This window comes from Orcinus orca, chromosome 1, assembly GCF_937001465.1.
Source record: "Orcinus orca chromosome 1, mOrcOrc1.1, whole genome shotgun sequence".
Classification (NCBI taxonomy): Eukaryota; Metazoa; Chordata; class Mammalia; order Artiodactyla; family Delphinidae; genus Orcinus; species Orcinus orca.
Window position 1 is genome coordinate 176,404,935 of NC_064559.1, and position 19,004 is coordinate 176,423,938.

Consider the following 19,004-nt stretch of genomic DNA (forward strand, 5'->3'; position numbering starts at 1 on the left):
GACCCCCCGCATCCGCATCCTCTCTTCGTCTTCTCTAACAATGCCCTGAGACTGAAAAAATCCTAAGTCAAGCACATCTAGATCATGAACACCTCCACGTGTTAGTTGGTACAAATCGTACATGTGGATAAATCACACATACTGGCACATACATAAACACACATCTTCATGTATCATCTAAGACTGTTTCCAGAAAGAAGTACTATGTGAAGGAACAACAGCAGCATTATTTTTGATCCACACCCCTCCCTAATCATATAGGCTTTCTCTTTTCTGAGAAGGAAGAAAACCTTCATCAATAAAGTGCCTGGCGTCTCTGGCAATATTTAAAAACATAACGGGTGCCTTTGGCATATGTTCTCTGGAAGCGTCTGTCTTCCAGGGGCAGCAAAGAACTGATCGGTAATTTTAGTTACTAATGCACTCACTCTTAAGTAGATTTGTAAACTGCCTTGAATTTGCCATTGCCATTTAGAGCAAAATGTTAACAAAATTTCTGACTTACTTTCCTGTGCTTACTGGCCCAGTCAGAGTTGATGTCCACTAAAGACCCCTGGAACAAATTGTAGTTCAGAAAGACTTCTTTCAATTTCCCTTTTAAATTTAGGTTGTACACTTTCATAGCCACTGATTCTGTTTCAAAATTTCTTTTGAGTAGGGGGTGGGAGAAGGGCTGTGTATGAAAGTCAGGATAACATAAGATGAATACTACGACTTATTAGCTTCAAGAATGTACACTAAATAAAAACTTAATGAAACTTAAAGTGTAACCAGAAAGCACCATCTGCTACAAATCATAACCTCTAAATTGAGAGTCATGTCTCAAATAAAATGTACCCCCTCCCTTAAAAAAAAAAAAAACACCTAGATAAAGGAGTATCTCTGATATTCCCTCAAACAGAGTGACCTCAGTTAAGCAGTAGATGAATCCTCCCAGCTTAATGCGGTGCATAGAGAGTATTTCCTTCTCCCATCCTGTAGCAGACATGTCAATGACTGTTATAAATTGGGAAGATGAGTGCACACCATCAGACTGCTTCCTCATTTGGCATCTTTCCTTATAGACATCATTGCTAAATTACCAGATTATGTATCTCACATTAACGGATTTTTCTCTCTCCCAAATTTTAAATAACTTTCCTGTCAAGTTATAGCAGTGCAGGGAATGATCTGCCAAGGACAGCCAGTTAGGCTGACGAGTCTGGGAATCCTGTTCTTGGCTGTTTTCAAGTCAGATTAATGGTCATACAACACGGATGCTCCGAAAGTGGGTCCAGGGCTGTTCCAAGGGTTCCAAGCAGCTCCTCACAACAGAAATAACAAACTACTTGTCAAACAAGCAATACTATATGAGGCAAGCTAGAGAAAAGGGCAAACATAATACACTAGGGGTGAGGGGAAGGATGTTTTCCCCCCCAAAATAACCATCACCCAGAGGATTCGCTTTTTATTTTTACTTCCTGGATCACCTCATTATCTTAAATGAGTTTAATAAATTAGTAATCTGGCAACAGCACTGGACACTCCAACAGAACACAGTGAATCACTCAAACCTGGTTATTCATTTGAAACTTCATTATACTGAAAAGAAATCAACAATATTTTCCCAGGCCACATCTCTTTTACTCCACTGTGTGGGCGTTGGTCTCTGTGGGGGAAGGGGGAGTGCTTTTTTTCTTTTCCCTTTTCTTTCTTACCCCCTCCTCACATTAACAACTTGTATAGATGAGGCTTCAGCAGACCACAGTCATTATGAAAATCTATAGTTAATACACTCCCAATGTCAAAATGTCATGGGTTTAAACACAGAACCCCAAATAAGAAAACTGACCCTCTTAATTAAAAAAATATGGATTGTAAGATAATCAGCTTGATGGAGCATTTGGGTGACTGTAAAGAACTGGCCAAAGGGAAAGTAAGTAACTGTTACTTTTCTGCCTCTATGCTGATTTTTTTTAATTTAGCACTTCGTGCAAATCCAGATTAAAATAACTCCAGCTATTGATCTGAGCAGTGGAATTGACATTAATTTTAGTTCACTTCTCACTTTGCAAAGGGATCAATAGGAAGTAATAACAGCTGACATCCCCGCTGAAAGGAGGAGAAAGAAGGGCTGAAGACAGAAATCGAAAAGCAACCAAATAAATCATCAGCTACTTTTCCACGGCATCAGACAAACTCCAAACAGATTGCAAAAAGTCTTTGTTGAATTAACTAAACAAGGAGGAGGGATCAATCCACGAAGCTAAATAAATTGTCTGGCAGGCAGTGAGGTTGGACGGAGGGACCAACAAATATTGAGTTTTTAAAATTTCAAATCCTTGACGTGATGGGTTTGGTTCAGGGCTGTATGTGTGGCAGTTTGCTAAATCACACACCCGACCCTGGTTTAAAGTGATTACAAAACGCCAGCTAACTGAATAATTAGTGAGATCACTAATTGCGTGGTTAAACATGCCAGAACCAAGACAAATGAAACGAAGAAGCTGGCGTTTGGAACGTGAACATGTCTGAAACTGGGCTGATGCGCAGCGCTCCCCGCTCTCCGGCGCGAACTAGCCACTTTCCCATTGAAAAACCGAAAGCCAGAGAGAAAGTCTCAGAGAGCGGGCAATCTCCCACCCCAGCCTCTGACCATCCCTGTCCAGGGTCTTTCCTGACCCGCGCCGGGGATCGGTGTAAAAGGAAGAGGAGCTGCGGCTGCTTCTGCTGCCCTGAGCCAAACCCACTTGCAAATGACTGCCACAAAGAAAGCTGCAAAAGCCTCTTTCCCGGAGCCCGAGCTCTGAACGCCCACCAAACTACGACTCTGCTGGTAATTAAAACGCACACACAGCCCCCCTCTGCTTATTACAACAGGTGATATTTTTGTGGTCTCTGAACCGTTTCCAAAAGCCAAGAATTAAAATAATAGAACAAATTAAACGATATTTTTCCTTTGCATAAATAAACTTAAAAAAATTAACAGGCATCTTAAAAAGCAAAGGACAGTGGGAAATGGGGCCAGGGTGGTGGAGGGTTGTGAAGAACTCAGGGAAGATTTTTTTTTTTTTTTAAGTTCACAGACTTCTCCGCTTGAAGAGAATTCCCGAACGCCAAATGCCCGGGGGGTATTTGGAAACACCACTCTAACAGAAATATTTTACCACCATATGCACGAGCTCAGGAAGCAGAAGGCTAACACGGTTCCATGGCTGGGGCCAACGCCTGCGATTCACACTTGGCCTGGTATCTGTCCCAAGTTTGGGCCCCGACTCAGGCCCGGCTTGGCCAGCGGGTGGGAAGCCAAGACCACCCGGCCTGTCCGAGAGTGCGGGGCCGCGGGGCTGCCGCTCAGCGAGCGGGTGCACAGTTCAGCCTCTAAGTCTTCAAACCGGGAAAACCCAACTCTTTTAGGGAAAACGGAGGAAGAAGAGGGGAAGGCGAAACCTGCATAAACTTAGGGCCAACGCAGAGCCGAGCCCACCACTCCTCGGCCTGACCTCTCCCTCCAGCTCTCGGTTGCCTTTGCACAAACAATACTTTAGGTCCCAACAACCTCCGCACGAAACATCTGTTTGTAACTTTGGGGAACCGGGGCTCCAGCCAGGCAAGAACCGCTAAGTGCGACGGACCCTCGTCCGCGGCCGGGTATGACCTGCGGGGCAGGAGCTCGGAGGAGGCTGCCTTCGATCAAAGTCCAAGGACCTCGTGCCCCTGCACAGCCCCGCCCCGCAGGTCACCCGGGTCCTGTCGCCGCGCGCCACTGCTTCAGCGGGCAGCCACCAGGCTCCTGGATTGCGGGGCTCCTGCACGGGCGGGCCGGCGCGGGGGAGCCGGGCCCTCCCGGTTCTCGGACAGCGGGCCTGGAGTGCGGGAGGGAGGGCTCTGCCTCTCGCGCCGCGGCCGCTCCGCCGGCGCACACGACGCGACTCGCAGAACAGGTGTGTGGTCCCCTCTCGCTCGGCGCCCGGCCCCGTCTGTCACCGGCGGCGCCCCTGTCCTCGGCCTTCCCCCACTCGTCCCGGAGTACGGCGAGAGAATTGACGCCACTTTCGCCGGGTTTCCGCGAGCCGGTAGGGATCGGCACGGAAGACGCCCTCATAGCTTTTCCTCGACGCTTTTTCTGCCTTTCCCACCTCGGCTCATTTTCCATCTGCGGGAAGAACCCCCGAGACGGGCAGAGGAGGAGGCCGGCACCCCTGACCGCTGTGTTCCCTCCTGCCTGACTCGCCGCTTCCTCCCGGCCGGCCCTTTTTTTATCTTTATTTTTCCTTTCTTTCCCCTTTGCCCCTCAAGCCGAGTCTGGTGCGGAGGTGAGAGGCGAGACGTGGCTGGTGGGCATCGTGGGCAGAGAGTGCCCGAGTCTTCCCTCTGAGCTGCTCCAGGGCGGGAGGCGGCGCGGGCCAGAGACCCCAGACTGCCGGCCCGGCCCGGCCTGGCAGGACTGAGCTCCATACCGAGAGCCCCCGCCCCATACACCCGCCCGGTGCGACGCGCGCCCGGCTCGGGGCCCGGGCTCTGGCCCTCCGCTGGAGCCGCTGCCGGGCTCGAGAGAGCGCGTTCTGATCGGGAAGCGAGAGCTCTCCCCCTGCCTTCGGGTAGCCCGAGTCCCCGCTACTTCTGGGCTCCCGCGCGCCGGGCCGGCCGGGGTCCACCCGGACCTCGAGCTCTTGGAGGGGCTCCTGGAGCGGAGGACAGACCGGGCATCCCCTCGGATGGCCTCACCACCGTGGGCGGCCTCGCCCAGGGGGCCACACGGAAGCTCTCCGCCCAAGTTTGTTGTGCCCTGGAAGAAAAGGCTTTCCCTTACAAAGCACAAAGGCGAAACGCCCAGGCGGAGCCCTGAAAATCCCGGGGTTGGGGAGAGGGGCGACCAGAGGCTCGGGAGCGAGGTGGCGGGCCTGGCTCCGGGCGGAGAAGGTCGCTCCGCCCGGGCTGACGAGCGCGGCTGCGGTGGCCGCAGGACTGCAGCGCCCGGCGTGCTCGCTGAAAAGTTTTGTTCTCAAGTCGAAAGAAGAGAAATTGTTACTCAGTTTAAGGCAGGTCTAAGATAAAAATAAAACTACAAAAAGAGCCCCGCGCCGCTGTCTGTACGGCGGTCCTCCCGACCCGCTCAGTGGAACCGCTGGGAGAGAGAGTCCCGGCCCCGAAAATCCCGGGAGACCTCTCACGGGTCGGGCTGCTCTGAGACCAGGCCCGCGGGCCGAGCGGAGCGGGGAGTTTACTCGCTGCATTTCGAGCGGTCCACCTCTGGGCCAGCACCTGCCTCCTTCCTGCCCGCGGGGGCTTCCCCCACCCCCACCTCCACCTCCTCCACGCCCTTCACCCCCGCCCCCTCCAGGAAAGTAAGCCGAGCCCCCAGAGGCCCCAGGTTTCCAGCCTCTCCCCGGGTACCCCACCGGGCAGGCCGTGTGTTGTGTGGGGGCGGTCGAGGTCCTTTCTCATTCGGATCGCCCCTTCCCCATCCCGCCAGCAGCCTCGGGCTCCCCGCTGAGTACCACCCGGCCCGGGCCCAGCCGGAAATCACCGCGGGATCCACTGGGGAGCCGGGCAAGAGGGCATTCTGGCTTTCGACCCAAACAAAGTGGGAATGTGGCTTATTAAAAGATGGAGAAAAGGAGTCCCGCTCCCTTCCCTCGCCGCCCCTGCCCCCTCACCCTTCCTACTTGTGCAATTCCCGCGTGTGGTCCCTCCCCCTCGCACCCCCCAAATAAAACACATTAAGGAAAACTCAAGAAGGAAAGTTTGACTGAAGCAGCGCATGGAGTGCGCAGGGCACCGATGCCGGGAGGCACCGTCGCGAAGATCTGAGACGCGCCAGTCCAGATCCCAGCCCCTTCCCCTGTCGGGAGGGGGGGGCGGGGAGCTGCCCGAATCCCTAGGAAACGAACCCGGAAAGTTAGCCAGGTTCCTGAGCCAGCCGGCTGCCTTCGCACCCACCCCTCTTATGTACGCACACGCATCCACACCCCTTTCTGGTCTCCATACTTGCCGTGGAAATTCCTTGGGAGAAAGGTCGCACTTTTCAGGACACGGAGGGAAGGAGGCGGTGAGTGTGGTGCATGAAAAGTCCCGGGTGCGCAGAGCCGGCGGAGGCAGCGGCGGCGGCGGCGGCGGCAGCGGCAGCAGCAGCAGCAGTAGCAGCAGTAGGCGGCTGGCCCCGGGTTTGTGTTCGCGAGCTGCCTGGGATTGCATGTACAGATCAAGAGACTCGGTTGGTGTAAGAGAAGGAGCAGTGCTGCCTCTCAGCGCTGGCTCTAATCAGTGAATGAGCCTCCACTCTCCCAGGGACTCGGAGACACACACGCGCGCACACACACACGCACATTCACACTCACACACATACAGGCACTCTGAGCACTGAATACATTAGGGCACTAAGGGACTCTGGGAAATGGAGTCCAGAGCCAGGACACTCCTGGAGCACAGACCTGCTGGCCTTGGCGAAAGAGCTCGAAAGTCTTGGGGTTTCGAGACGTTGTGGAAACTGAAGAGAGCTCCTGGTTTTGTTCACATTTACGCCCCTTGAAAGATCTCAGTAGGTGGTTTGCTGTCCTTCCTCTCTTGAACCAAAAGCTACCAAGAGTAAATGGGTATCTTTAATACTGAAATCCACTGCAGCCGAATGACTCCCAAATCCTGGCTCCCTCATAAACTCTGCCTTTTTCCCAGAAAAATCTTACCTATCACTTTGCTCCTGGAATGCTTCTCTGGGTCTTTGCCTATAATAATAAGATAATAAATGAATATAAATAAAACTGTTACTTGCAGAGGGGATGGAGAGGGCCTAGTTCAGCATGCATTTTTGAGATAAAAATTGTTATTGGTGTTTATATTTACAGTTATTTCCTTTCAAATAATTTTATATCATCCTTTAATTCACCACGTACAGAAAGATAAATAAGGGAAATGGATGGAGAACTAACATTCCCTGAGTGACTTCTAGAACCTGGGTTATGGGACTAAATGCCTTTACATAATCCCATTTATCATTAGATCAATTCTGGAGATAATATTAGCACTACTTTATATATAGAAGAGGAAACTGAGGTTGAAAGGGTTTTGTAACTTGCCCATGGGAACACGGTTAACTGTTCTAGGGTAGCAGGTATTCCAAACTCTGGAAGGGAAACCCAACCAAAATCTAATCCTGGTTTAAGAAATCCCTCCTTTCTGTGGCTCAATTTCTAAAACCACAGATTTCTCATCTCAAAAGAAAAAGGGGGGTGGGGTGGGGTGGGGAGTACATACTGATAATCCTCCCTCCAAAGAACCACGTGGGATTACAAATTGTCTATCTAGAAACATAGAGCCCTCACAGTCTCATTCTTGCTATTATTTCATGGTCCCTTTTCTCTTACGTTTAACATTAAGGTAGCATCTAAATATTATGTATGTTTAGGTGTACATGTGTTGTATGCATTGTTTGTATTTAAAATTTTTAGTTAGCAACTCTAAGTAAATAGTTAATTTGATCAACCTAGAGGTCTATGCTTATGACTATTTCTGTCTCTGAAATTCACGAGATCAGGGTTGTTAAGGAACCTCTAAGTCTTTATCTCCACGTTGAGTCATTCATTCACACAGTGGCATTTAATGTATTAGGCACTATTCTTCCTGCTAGATTATTCTTTCCTGCTGGATTGTAAGCTTCATGAAGGCAAGAACCATGTTTGCTTTATTCAGCATTATACCTCAGCATCTAACAGTGTCAATCTCTTAGTTGAATGAACAAATGAGGATATAAAAGTAAAATGAACAAAATTTCTGCCCCCAAAGGGCTCATTATCTAGTAGGTGAGACTAGAGTTAGAAAACAATTTGATGACTGCTAAAATTAGGGTAACCATGTAATTTTTTTGGCCTGAGACAAGTTTGATAGTGAAAAGAAGCACTATTAATAATTATGCTGGGGTGGAAGGGGTAAACAGGGACCATTCTGAACCAAGCATATTGAATGGTCACTCTAACTACATAAGGTGTTTCATTCATTCAGTTAACAAGCATTTATTGGGAACTGTCTTGTTTGGTGTGTTGGAGAAACTACAAGCCGCTTGATTTCCCTAGAAATTGAAGTATGAGCATTGAGTAGCAAGAGAAAATCAGGGGAAGTGGGACAAATCATAAAAAAGTTACGTATACTAATTTAAGGAAAGTGGATGTTATTCTACAGGTGATGAGAAACCCCTAGAGGGTTTTTCAGGGGTGTGACATGAGAGAATTTCTGTGTTAAAAAGAGCACTAGGGACTTCCCTGGTGGTTCAGTGGTTAAGAATCTGCCTGCTAATGCAGGGGACACAGGTTCGAGCCCTGGTCCGGGAAGATCCCACATGCCACGGAGCAACTAAGCCTGTGTGCCACAACTACTGAGCTTGCGCTCTAGAGCCTGCGAGCCACAACTACTGAGCCCACGTGCCACAACTGCTGAAGCCCGTGCACGTAGAGCCTGTGCTCCACAACAAGAGAAGCCTCCACAATGAGAAACCCGCGCACCACAACGAAGAGTAGCACCCGCTCGCCACAACTAGAGAAAGCCTGCATGCACAGCAACGAAGACCCAATGCAGCCAAAATAAATTTTAAAAAAATAATAATAAAATAAAATGCCAATTCTAAGAGCAAAAGTACAAAAAAAAGAGCACTAGTTACTGGGTGAGCAGTGTGGAGTTTTGACTGGAGGTAGGGAGACCAATTAAGGAGTCTATTACAGGTAATTCAGTTGGGATATAATAGGGTCTGAACCAAGGTACTAGGGCAGCGGGAATGGAGAAGAGGGGACACATTACAGTGAAAACTAAAAGGTGGAATTAACAGGATTTAGCCACTTACTATAGTAGATGAAGGCGGAAAACTCTATATAAATCCTAAGAAGGATTTTATTATTTATAGGACAAGATGCTGTCAGTACTTTAATGTTCATTGGTAGTAAAAGACTTCCTCAGATGAGCTTATAGAGTTCCCATAAATCCAGTGCACAGTCTCACAGGTAGGTGATATAGATAAGAAGCCCCATGTCAATCACCAAGCCAAACATTCTAATTGCTACCATATGCAATGGTCTGCACTATGATGCAAGTACTTAGGTTTAGAAGAAATAATCACTGTCTACAAAGACAGTCTACATTTAAAAATTAAATGCACAACCCTCACAAAACCATAGCATAATCATATAATGCAAAATCGAATATGTAATACCTCACTAATTCACAGGTCATATATCCAGCAACCTCAGCTATCCAAAACACAATGAACTAGGAAATAAGCAAAAGGGGTCCCAGAGTAGCCAAGATAAACATTACAAAGACTATGCACTAAAGTTAACACATTTCACTCCTAGGAGGATTCCTCAAGCCTTCACTCAGAGCCGATTCACTCTTTCTTAGGTACAATTCTAATAAGCTTGATTATTTGGCTTTCCCATTCACGGCTGATTAAGATTGTCAAATTAAAAGGGGGCAGCCATTAAAAAGAATGAGATAGACTTGGATGTACTGCCATGCAAAATACCTATTGTATATTGTCAAGTGGGAAGAAAAGCCAGTCATAGAACAGTGTGCAGAATATGATTTGACATTTGTAGATACACAAGTATACACACACGTTAAAAGAAAATGGCCTGTGGGGATGTACATTACACTGCTAACAGTGCTTATGCCTAGAGAGTGGGAGTGTGAATGTGGGGGGGGATGGTGGGGGGCCAGGAACAAGGAAGGACTTGGACTTTTAAGTGTTTCTGTTTGTGTGTCAATGAACATATATTAGTTTTGGGATTTTAATATCCATTAAAAGACAGACAACAAGAGCAAAAGGCAGTGCTGTTAGAGCGAGCACACTGACACCAAGAAGTGGTGACCAAAACACAAGAAGTGAGCACAAGAGCTCTCAAACCAGAAGAGAATGGAGTTATTTGGTGTGGAGACAAAAAGTCCTATCCCATCAGTGTCCCCAGAGGATGTCATGAATTCCAAGCCAGCATAAAGCTGGTGCTTTCGGGGATAAGTCATCAGGAACACATTATGCTTAGTATATTTTACTTAAGAGAGGAAGCATGTAAAAACTTTAAAAAAAAAGTAAATTCCCACCAAAAACAGATTTTGATACTTTAGTAAGTAAATTTCACTTGTCTGGAAAATAGGCTTTTGTGGAACACATCACTCCCTGAAGATGAGAAGGAAAGGAGATATTACTTAATGTAAGAGCAGAAGGGATGCAGAGTAAGGGATGGTCCATAAACTCAACATTCAGCAAACATTGACTGAGGGGCTACCGAGTGCCAGTCACTAAGGACACAAAAATAAAGTTAAAAATAGTCCCTGCCCTAGAGAAGCTTACAGTTCAGCAGCAGCAATGGATAAGGAAACAGACAGTAAGCTTCACTGTACAGTGTGAGCAGTGCTGTAATGGAAACTCTGGGTAAAGGGTGGTGGGAACACAAAAGAAGGTGGTCCTAACTCTGCCTGGCGCTATTAGGAAAGGAGGCAGAGATGTAAGTGGGTGTCCAAAAAATTTAACTGTGCTAAATTAACTGTCCCCTCTTATGGGATGACACTTAAGTTATCTTTGAAGGATAAGTAGAATTTACCTAGGGAGAAAGTAGGAACAGCACTCCAGATGAGGGAATAGCATATGCTAAGGCACAGAGACCTGAAAGTTCCTGGTGCATTCAGATAGTGCATTTCAAACTTTTCCACAAGAAAGGGGTGGCGGTTGATGGTGGTGTCTAAGCCACAAATGACTTGTCATTAGCTTGGAATTTATGTATCCTGTTTTATCTTGAAAAAAAAATCAATGCAAATTTTGCCTTCAAGTCCACAAATATATTGTGCTTTAATATAGAACAATGTTTTATATTATTTATCATCTGGTAAAGCTGATGCTTAAGAAAGATGCACCACATTTATCCAGTACTTTCTCATACCCCATGTGTAACACTAAATGATCCAGGGGTCCTTGTTCCTAATTTAAAAAACAAAGATATAGAAGACATAAAGTTGCGCTGGCAAAGTAGAGCAACGGATCGTGAAGGGTCTTGTCTGTCACGTTAAGGAACTGGATGCTTCAGCGTCTAGCATACTTCAAGACTCGGCTTAGGCATGATCTCTTCCAAAAGCTTTGCTGCCTACCAGTCCTCTCTCCTCTTCAACCCCTGTTATCCTAGCATCCTATGCATTTATCTATCCACGGACCACATTGTGCAGGAATTATCAATTAAGTTCTCAGGCTCCTCCACTAGACTTTGATCTGCTTAAAAGCAGTTGTTTTGCATAGTACTTAGCACAATAGATACTGGTATCTGTTGGATTGTATTGATTTAAATCTGAGGACAAGATTCAGGAAGCACAAGACGGGACAAGGCGTGCCTCTGTATACACCCACAGAATCGTCTACTTGCCCTGTCAGAGCTAGTATGAAACTGTACTGAAACTGTCTGCTTACTTGTCTGTCTCTCGGTCTAGACTATAGGTTTCTTTTTTATTTTATTTAATTAATTAATTAATTTATTTTTGGCTGTGTTGGGTCTTCGTTGCTTCACAATGGCTTTCTCTAGTTGCGACAAGGGGGGCTACTCTTTGTTGTGGTATGCGGGCTTCTCATAGCAGTGCCTTCTCTTGTTGCAGAGCATGGCCTCTAGGTATACGGGCTTCAGTAGTTGCAGCGCACAGGCTCAGTAGTTGTGGCACACGGGCTTAGTTGCTCCATGGTGTGTGGGATCTTCCAGGACCAGGGCTCGAACCCGTGTCCCCTGCATTGGCAGGCAGATTCTTAACCTCTGCGCCACCAGGGAAATCCTAGACTATAGGCTTCTTGAAGGGAGGAATTGTTTGCTCACCATTGCATCCCAAACAGTTGGTGTTTGCCTGACACAGCACAGTAGGTGATGGATGAATATGCAGAATGAATGAGTAGCCATTAAAAATTCTCAAGACAGGAAGGACAGGATCAGATCAGGGTTTAGAAAAATAACACTGGAGGCAATTTTATTTTATATTTTTTAATAAATTTATTTATTTATTTTATTTTTGGCTGTGTTGGGTCTTCATTGCTGTGCGCAGGCTTTTCTCTAGTTGCTGCGAGCTGTGGCTACTCTTCGTTGTGGTGCGCGGGCTTCTCACTGCGGTGGCTTTTCTTGTTGCGGAGCATGGGCTCTAGGTGCGCGGGCTTCAGTAGCTGTGGCACGTGGGCTCAGTAGTTGTGGCTCACGGGTTCTACAGCGCAGGCTCAGTAGTTGTGGGGCACGGGCTTAGTTGCTCCGCGACGTGTGGGCTCTTCCTGGACCAGGGCTCGAATCCGTGTCCCCTGCATTGGTAGGTGGATTCTTAACCACTGTGCCACCAGGGAAGTCCTGGCAATTTTAAATGTAGACTAGAAACAAAGAAATCAGGGGAAAATTGCAAAAGAAACAACGGACATACTGGTAAAAGACTGTCTTACTAAATGTCTTTCTAATTGGCTAACTTGATTAGATGTTTATATTTATTTTACGAGGCTGATCTTTTCATTCTCTTAGGATTCCCCAAAGGAGGATATTCAGTTACCTCGTTCAGGAAGCCTTCCCTGACCCCAACCCCCAGCAAGCTGGTGTCTTCGTGTACATCTGGAGGTCACTGAGGGCAGCGACTACATCTTATTCATCTTAGTATCTCCAATGCCTAGGACATGCCTGCTCAATAAATGTTTGCTGAATGAATGAACACATAAATTGATCTATTAGTATACTGTACTCAAGTTCTGACCAAGACACAGAGGACCTAATGATCCCCCGCGTGCAGGTTTCTGGATCCAGGAAAAAGAACAAATAAAGCAAGACTGGATACGGAGGTACACCTATTCCACAGGTAACACAGGGTAAATTTCTCTCTCTGACCCCTCCATCCTCATTCTGAAGAATAACTCTCATTGAGTGAAAATCAATAAAAGTCATTTTAAGGGAAGTAGGTTTAGATAAAGGTTCTGCAAGAGGAGAAAGGAGGAGGGGAACTTCAAGTTCGACCAATTTGGACTTTTTCTTATGAGAACTTGTAAGCTTCAAAAAACCTTTACAAAATAAAAGGTCTGCTTTTTTTCCACAATCCCTTTCAAAAGGACCGCCCCCCCACACACATACAAACCAACAGTCTTTTTGAGATTCCCAGTTTTATAACCAAAAAGGAAAAAATAAATCCACAGCAGAAATAAGAACTCCTCCATTTCTCAGAATGATATCAACAGGAAACATTCTGAAGTGGTTGCAGACAGTTCTCAGAGATATTCAACTAGTATCAATGATGAGATTGACCCAGCAATCAATCAACAAATATTTATTGACTACATACTATGGATAAGGCATTAGGATGAAGTTTTAAAAGATGTCCAAAAAAAACCACCCACAAAACAACAAAAAAATACGATACACTTCCTATCCTCTGAGAAGCTTATGGATTTGTGATGTTAAGTCATAATCAAAGAAAAGTGAAATAATATCCAACTCAATTGTAATGCAGATAAAATTTATCAAATGAGTAACACTGGCAGGTTGTCGCAGGATTTTAAAAGCCAGAGAGACTATCAGGATTTGAGGTGTCCTGAAGTGTTTGGGGAGAAGGTGGGATTTAAGTAGGGCATTAAAGAGGTAGGATTTGAATATTGAATAATGGAAAATATCACAAAAATAATGCCCATGGTCACCCCAATGTTCATTGCAGCACTATTTACAATAGCCAGGTCATGGAAGCAACCTAAATGCCCATTGACAGACGAATGGATAAAGAAGTTGTGGTACATATATACAATGGAATATTACTCGGCCATAAAAAGGAATGAAATTGAGTCACTTGTTGAGACGTGGATGGATCTAGAGACTGTCATACAGAATGAAGTAAGTCAGAAAGAGAAAAACAAATATCATATATTAACGCATGTATGTGGAACCTAGAAAAATGGTACAGATGAGCTGGTTTGCAGGGCAGAAGTTGAGACACAGATTTAGAGAACAGACGTATGGACACCCAGGGAGGAAAACTGCAGTGTGGTGGGGATGGTGGTGTGCTGAATTGGGCGATTGGGATTGACATGTATACACTGATGTGTATAAAATTGATGACTAATAAGAACCTGCAGTATAAAAAACAAACAAACAAAACAACTAATACTAAACTTTCATTGGGTTATTTGTATGGAAATATGTTAATATAAATGTTTCAGACATTACATGAAATTTCTAAAAAAATAAAAAAATAATGCCCCTGGCATAATTTGTCAAGAAACAATTTACTCATGATTGCACCACAAAGTGTGTTTGCAATGGTAAGAGTTATTAAAATTTGACATGGAAGTAGAGCACCGTGGTTAAGAATGAGTGAAGACAGATCTGAATTTGAACCCTGTTTCTATCACTTATTGATTACTCTCCAGTGTGGAAAGTTACTCTCCGCCATTCTTTAATGGTTCTTTTCTATTCAGTATTTAAATGTACTCAAGAAGCTCTCATAGGAAATGAAAGGAAAGGAAAGATCCCCCTCAGTCCTTCGTCCACATCTTTCTTCAGCTCTCACTGCTTTCTCCCCTCTCTCCTTCCCAAACTTACGGCAAGTGTTACCTACCTATTCTGCCTCTATTTTCTCACCTCCCACTTAGTCCTAAACCCACTAATCTGGATTTCGTGCCTGCCATTTCTCAAAACCTGTTCTCAATAAGATCATCCATTTTTATTTCTCATTTTACACGACCATTCCCTCTTTGAAATGCTTTCTTCCTTTGACTTCTGTGACATCACATGTTTCTGATTTTCTTCTTTCTTCTCTAGCTGCTTCCTCTTAGCCGTCTTTGACAGATCTTCTTTTATACAACCATTAAATGTTTTGCACATTCTGTTCTAATGTCTCTTCCCACTTGGAATTTTTCCTGAGGTAAATGCATTCACTCCCTTGGCTTTATTACTATTGATATACCTAAAACGGTCAAATCTATAGCTCCAGACAAACATATGCAACTGCCTACATAAGCTCTCCACCTGAATATTTCACTCAGCATATCAAAACCTGGACCTGTTATCTTCATTCCCAAACCTGATCCTTCTCTGAATGTTCCGTAATTCAGTAAATAACAGAACCAGCTGTTTGGGGAGCCATCCTTGACCATTCCTTCTTTACCATTCATTACAAATCAGTTACCAAATTTGTCATTATATTTTCTAGATATTTCTAAAAATCATCTTTTTCTCCATTTCTACCACCATCATCTCTTGCCTAAGCTACTGCAACAGCCTCCTTCTAGAAAGAGCAAATCAGTTTACATTGCTTTCAATGCTTAAATTATGGCTGCCCATTGACCTGAGGTAAAGTCCACTGTTCTTAATGTGGTCTACAAGGTCTTATAATTTCTGACCCCTGCCTACATTTCCAGCTTCATGCCATGTCCCTTTCTCCACTCCTCTTTCCTCTTCAGCCATATTGGTCTCTTCTCAGTGTTTTAATACCTCATACTCTCTCCACCTCAAGATCTTGCTCTCTTTCCCTCTCCTATCAATCTCTGCCCTTCAACTAACAACTCCTATTCATCTTTTCACATTTCAACTTAACTGTTACAGACTTGGTTGCAGAGTTGGTTAGTTCTCCCTTTATGTATTCACATGATGCCCCCTCTTTTTTTCTAATACTTCTCACATTTATACTGTCTGCCTTCCCTAATAGCCTATAAGCTTCAAGAGGACAAGGGTCATACCTGTCATGTTTATCAGTGTATTCCCTGTGCATAGCATAGTGTCTAGTAAATTGTAGTTAATAAAATATTAATTAATTCATATACTAAGCCACAGGTCAACTTCATCTTTATTTCTGCAAATCCTTCTTTGAACCACCCAAGCAGAGTTGATAACTTCCATGTCGACATCACCACTTTACCAAAACCACTACCTCTGTGTTTGCACCTCACACACTAAATTGCAATTATTTAGTTGCATGTTTATTATTTAATGTGAGCCTTCTTGTATATCAGGATTGTATCTTATTCTTTTATCCCTAGCACTTCACTTAGTCTCTGGAACAAAGTAAATGCTCAATAAGTGTTTATAGAATTGAAGTTGACAATCTCTGCCAATTGGCTGGATATGAAGGAATATGGAAAGTCAAAGATAAACTCTGAAGTGTGGTCTAGCCTTCAACAGAAATGGAGAAGTTGGTAAAGGAGGGTGGTTTAGAAAATAAACATATGCACTTCTGAACATAGGTACTGATAGCAGTGGTGACAGAGGGAAGAATTTATACTGAGTAAGGAAGTCAGTGAAGCAACTGAGTCTTGAAAGGACAACATAAAGATACTTCCCAGGGTAGGAAGCAGTCTGCTGTAGCCAGGAGAGGACTAAAGAGTAGGATACCTTCGAATTTGCCTAGGACACTCCCAGTTGACACTGGTTGTCATAGCATAATAATTGATGGTTCCTGTCCCCTTACACTCTCAAAAGTGTCCAAATATATTACATAGTCAGCCTACTAGAAGACCACATGAATTTGGAAAAGCTGAAGTAGTTAAGGGCAGGAACATTTAGGACAAGAACATGGCAAGGGATTAGAGTGATTTCAAGTCGCAAATAGTGAAGGAAAGTACTGACCTGAGTAACTTTTTTTTTTTTTTAAGGAATTTTGCCTTTTTTAAAAAAACTTTTATTTATTTATTTAGTTATTTATGGCTGTGTTGGCTCTTCGTTTCTGTGCCAGGGCTTTCTCTCGTTGTGGCTAGTGGGGGGTCATTCCTCATTGCGGTGCGCGCGCCTCTCACCATCGCGGCCTCTCTTGTTGCGGAGCACAGGCTCCAGACGCGCAGGCTCAGTAATTGTGGCTCACGGGGCTAGTTGCTCTGTGGCATGTGGGATCTTCCCAGACCAGGGCTCGACCCCGTGTCCCCTGCATTGGCAGATTCTCAACCACTGTGCCACCAGGGAAGCCCCCTGAGTAACATTTTTGATGAGGTAACTATGAGATTAAACAGCTAGCAACTCTTAAATAAGCGTTGTCACTTAACTCTTTCAAAACCCCTGGTAGGTAGGCATTTTCATCTACATTTTATGGTTAAAATAATTGATGCTCAGATTAAGTAATCTGTTCAGAAAGTTAGCTAAAACATAGCTAAAAAGTACAACATAGCTATAAAGTAAACCTAACTAACTAAATATAAGCAAATAATTGAAAAAACAAGTCAAAGGGGGAATATCTGGAAGTCACTGGAGGTCCCCTCTCTGATAACTTGCAAGCAATTTGGGTAGAAAGGGAGAAATAAGGCATCAATATGATACTTTCCCCATAATGCAGGGCAACCACTACTCTCAAGATCCTTCATTCTAACCTGTAAAATCAGTGCCCATTATTTTCTGGAGTAGTGATCTTCATTGCAAGGCACCCTGCTTTTCCCAGGAGAGAAGTAATTCCAAGAAGTAATTTCAGTGAAATTGGAAAATAGACCCTTCCACATTGGGACACATCTGGCTTCAAAACAAGCTTGTAGGTAGAGAAAAATCAAATATTCGGGAGCAAATGGAAGTTAATCTTTTTTTTCACCATGACCAAGTGGAATTTATTCCAGGTATTCAAGACTAGTTCAACATTTTAAAAACAATCAATGTAAACCACCTATCAACAAGCTAAAGAATAAAAATTACATGATCAGATTAACTGATGCAGAAAAATCCATTTGACAAAATTTAGTACCCATTTATGATAAAAATAGGAATAGAGAGGAATTGTCTCAACTTTCTAAGAGCATCTGCAAAAAACCCACAGGTAACATTACTATTATTTTTTATACTGCAGGTTCTTATTCGTCATCAATTTTATACACATCACTGTATACATGTCAATCCCAATTGCCCAATTCATCACACCACCCCCCCCAACCCCCTGCCGCTTTCCCCCCTTGGTGTCCATATGTTTGTTCTCTACATCTGTGTCTCAATCTCTGCCCTGCAAACCGGTTCATCTGTACCATTTTTCTAGGTTACACATATATGTGTTAACATATGATATTTGTTTTTCTCTTTCTGACAACTTCACTCTGTATGACAGTCTCTAGATCCATCCATGTCTCAGCAAATGACCCAATTTTGTTTCTTTTTATGGCTGAGTAATATTCCATTGTATATATGTACCACATCTTCTTTATCCATTCGTCTGTCAATGGGCATTTAGGTTGCTTCCATGACCTGGCTATTGTAAATAGAGCTGCAGTGAACATTGGGGTGCATGTGTCTTTGTGAATTAAGGTTTTCTTTGGGTATATGCCCAGTAGTGGGATTGCTGGATCATATGGTAATTCTATTTTTAGTTTTTTAAGGAACCTCCATACTGTTCTCCATAGTGGCTGTATCAATTTACATTCCCACCAACAGTGCAAGAGAGTTTCGTTTTCTCCACACCCTCCCCGGCATTTGTTGTTTGTAGATTTCCTGATGATGCCCATTCTAACTGGTGTGAGGTGATACCTCATTGTAGTTTTGATTTGCATTTCTCTAATAATTAGTGATGTTGAGCAGCTTTTCATGTGCTTCTTGGCCATCTTTAGGTCTTCTTTGGAGAAATGTCTATTTAGGTCTTCTGCCTATTTTTGATTGGGTTGTTTGTTTTTTAATATTGAGCTGCATGAGCTGTTTATATATTTTGGAGATTAATCCTTTGTCCGTTGATTCATTTGCAAATACTTTCTCCCATACTGAGGGTTGTCTTTGCATCTTGTTTACTGTTTCCTTTGCTGTGCAAAAGTTTTGAAGTTTCATTAGGTCCCATTTGTTTATTTTTATTTCCTTTACTCTAGGAGGTGGATCAAAAAAGATCTTGCTGTGATTTATGTCAGAGAGTGTTCTTCCTATGTTTTCCTCTAAGAGTTTTATAGTGTCCAGTCTTACATTTAGGTATCTAATCCATTTTGAGTTTATTTTTGTGTATGGTGTTAGGGAGTGTTCTAATTTCATTCTTTTACATGTAGCTGTCCAGTTTTCCCAGCACCATTTATTGAAGAGACTGTCTTTTCTCCATTGTATATCCTTGCCTCCTTTGTCATA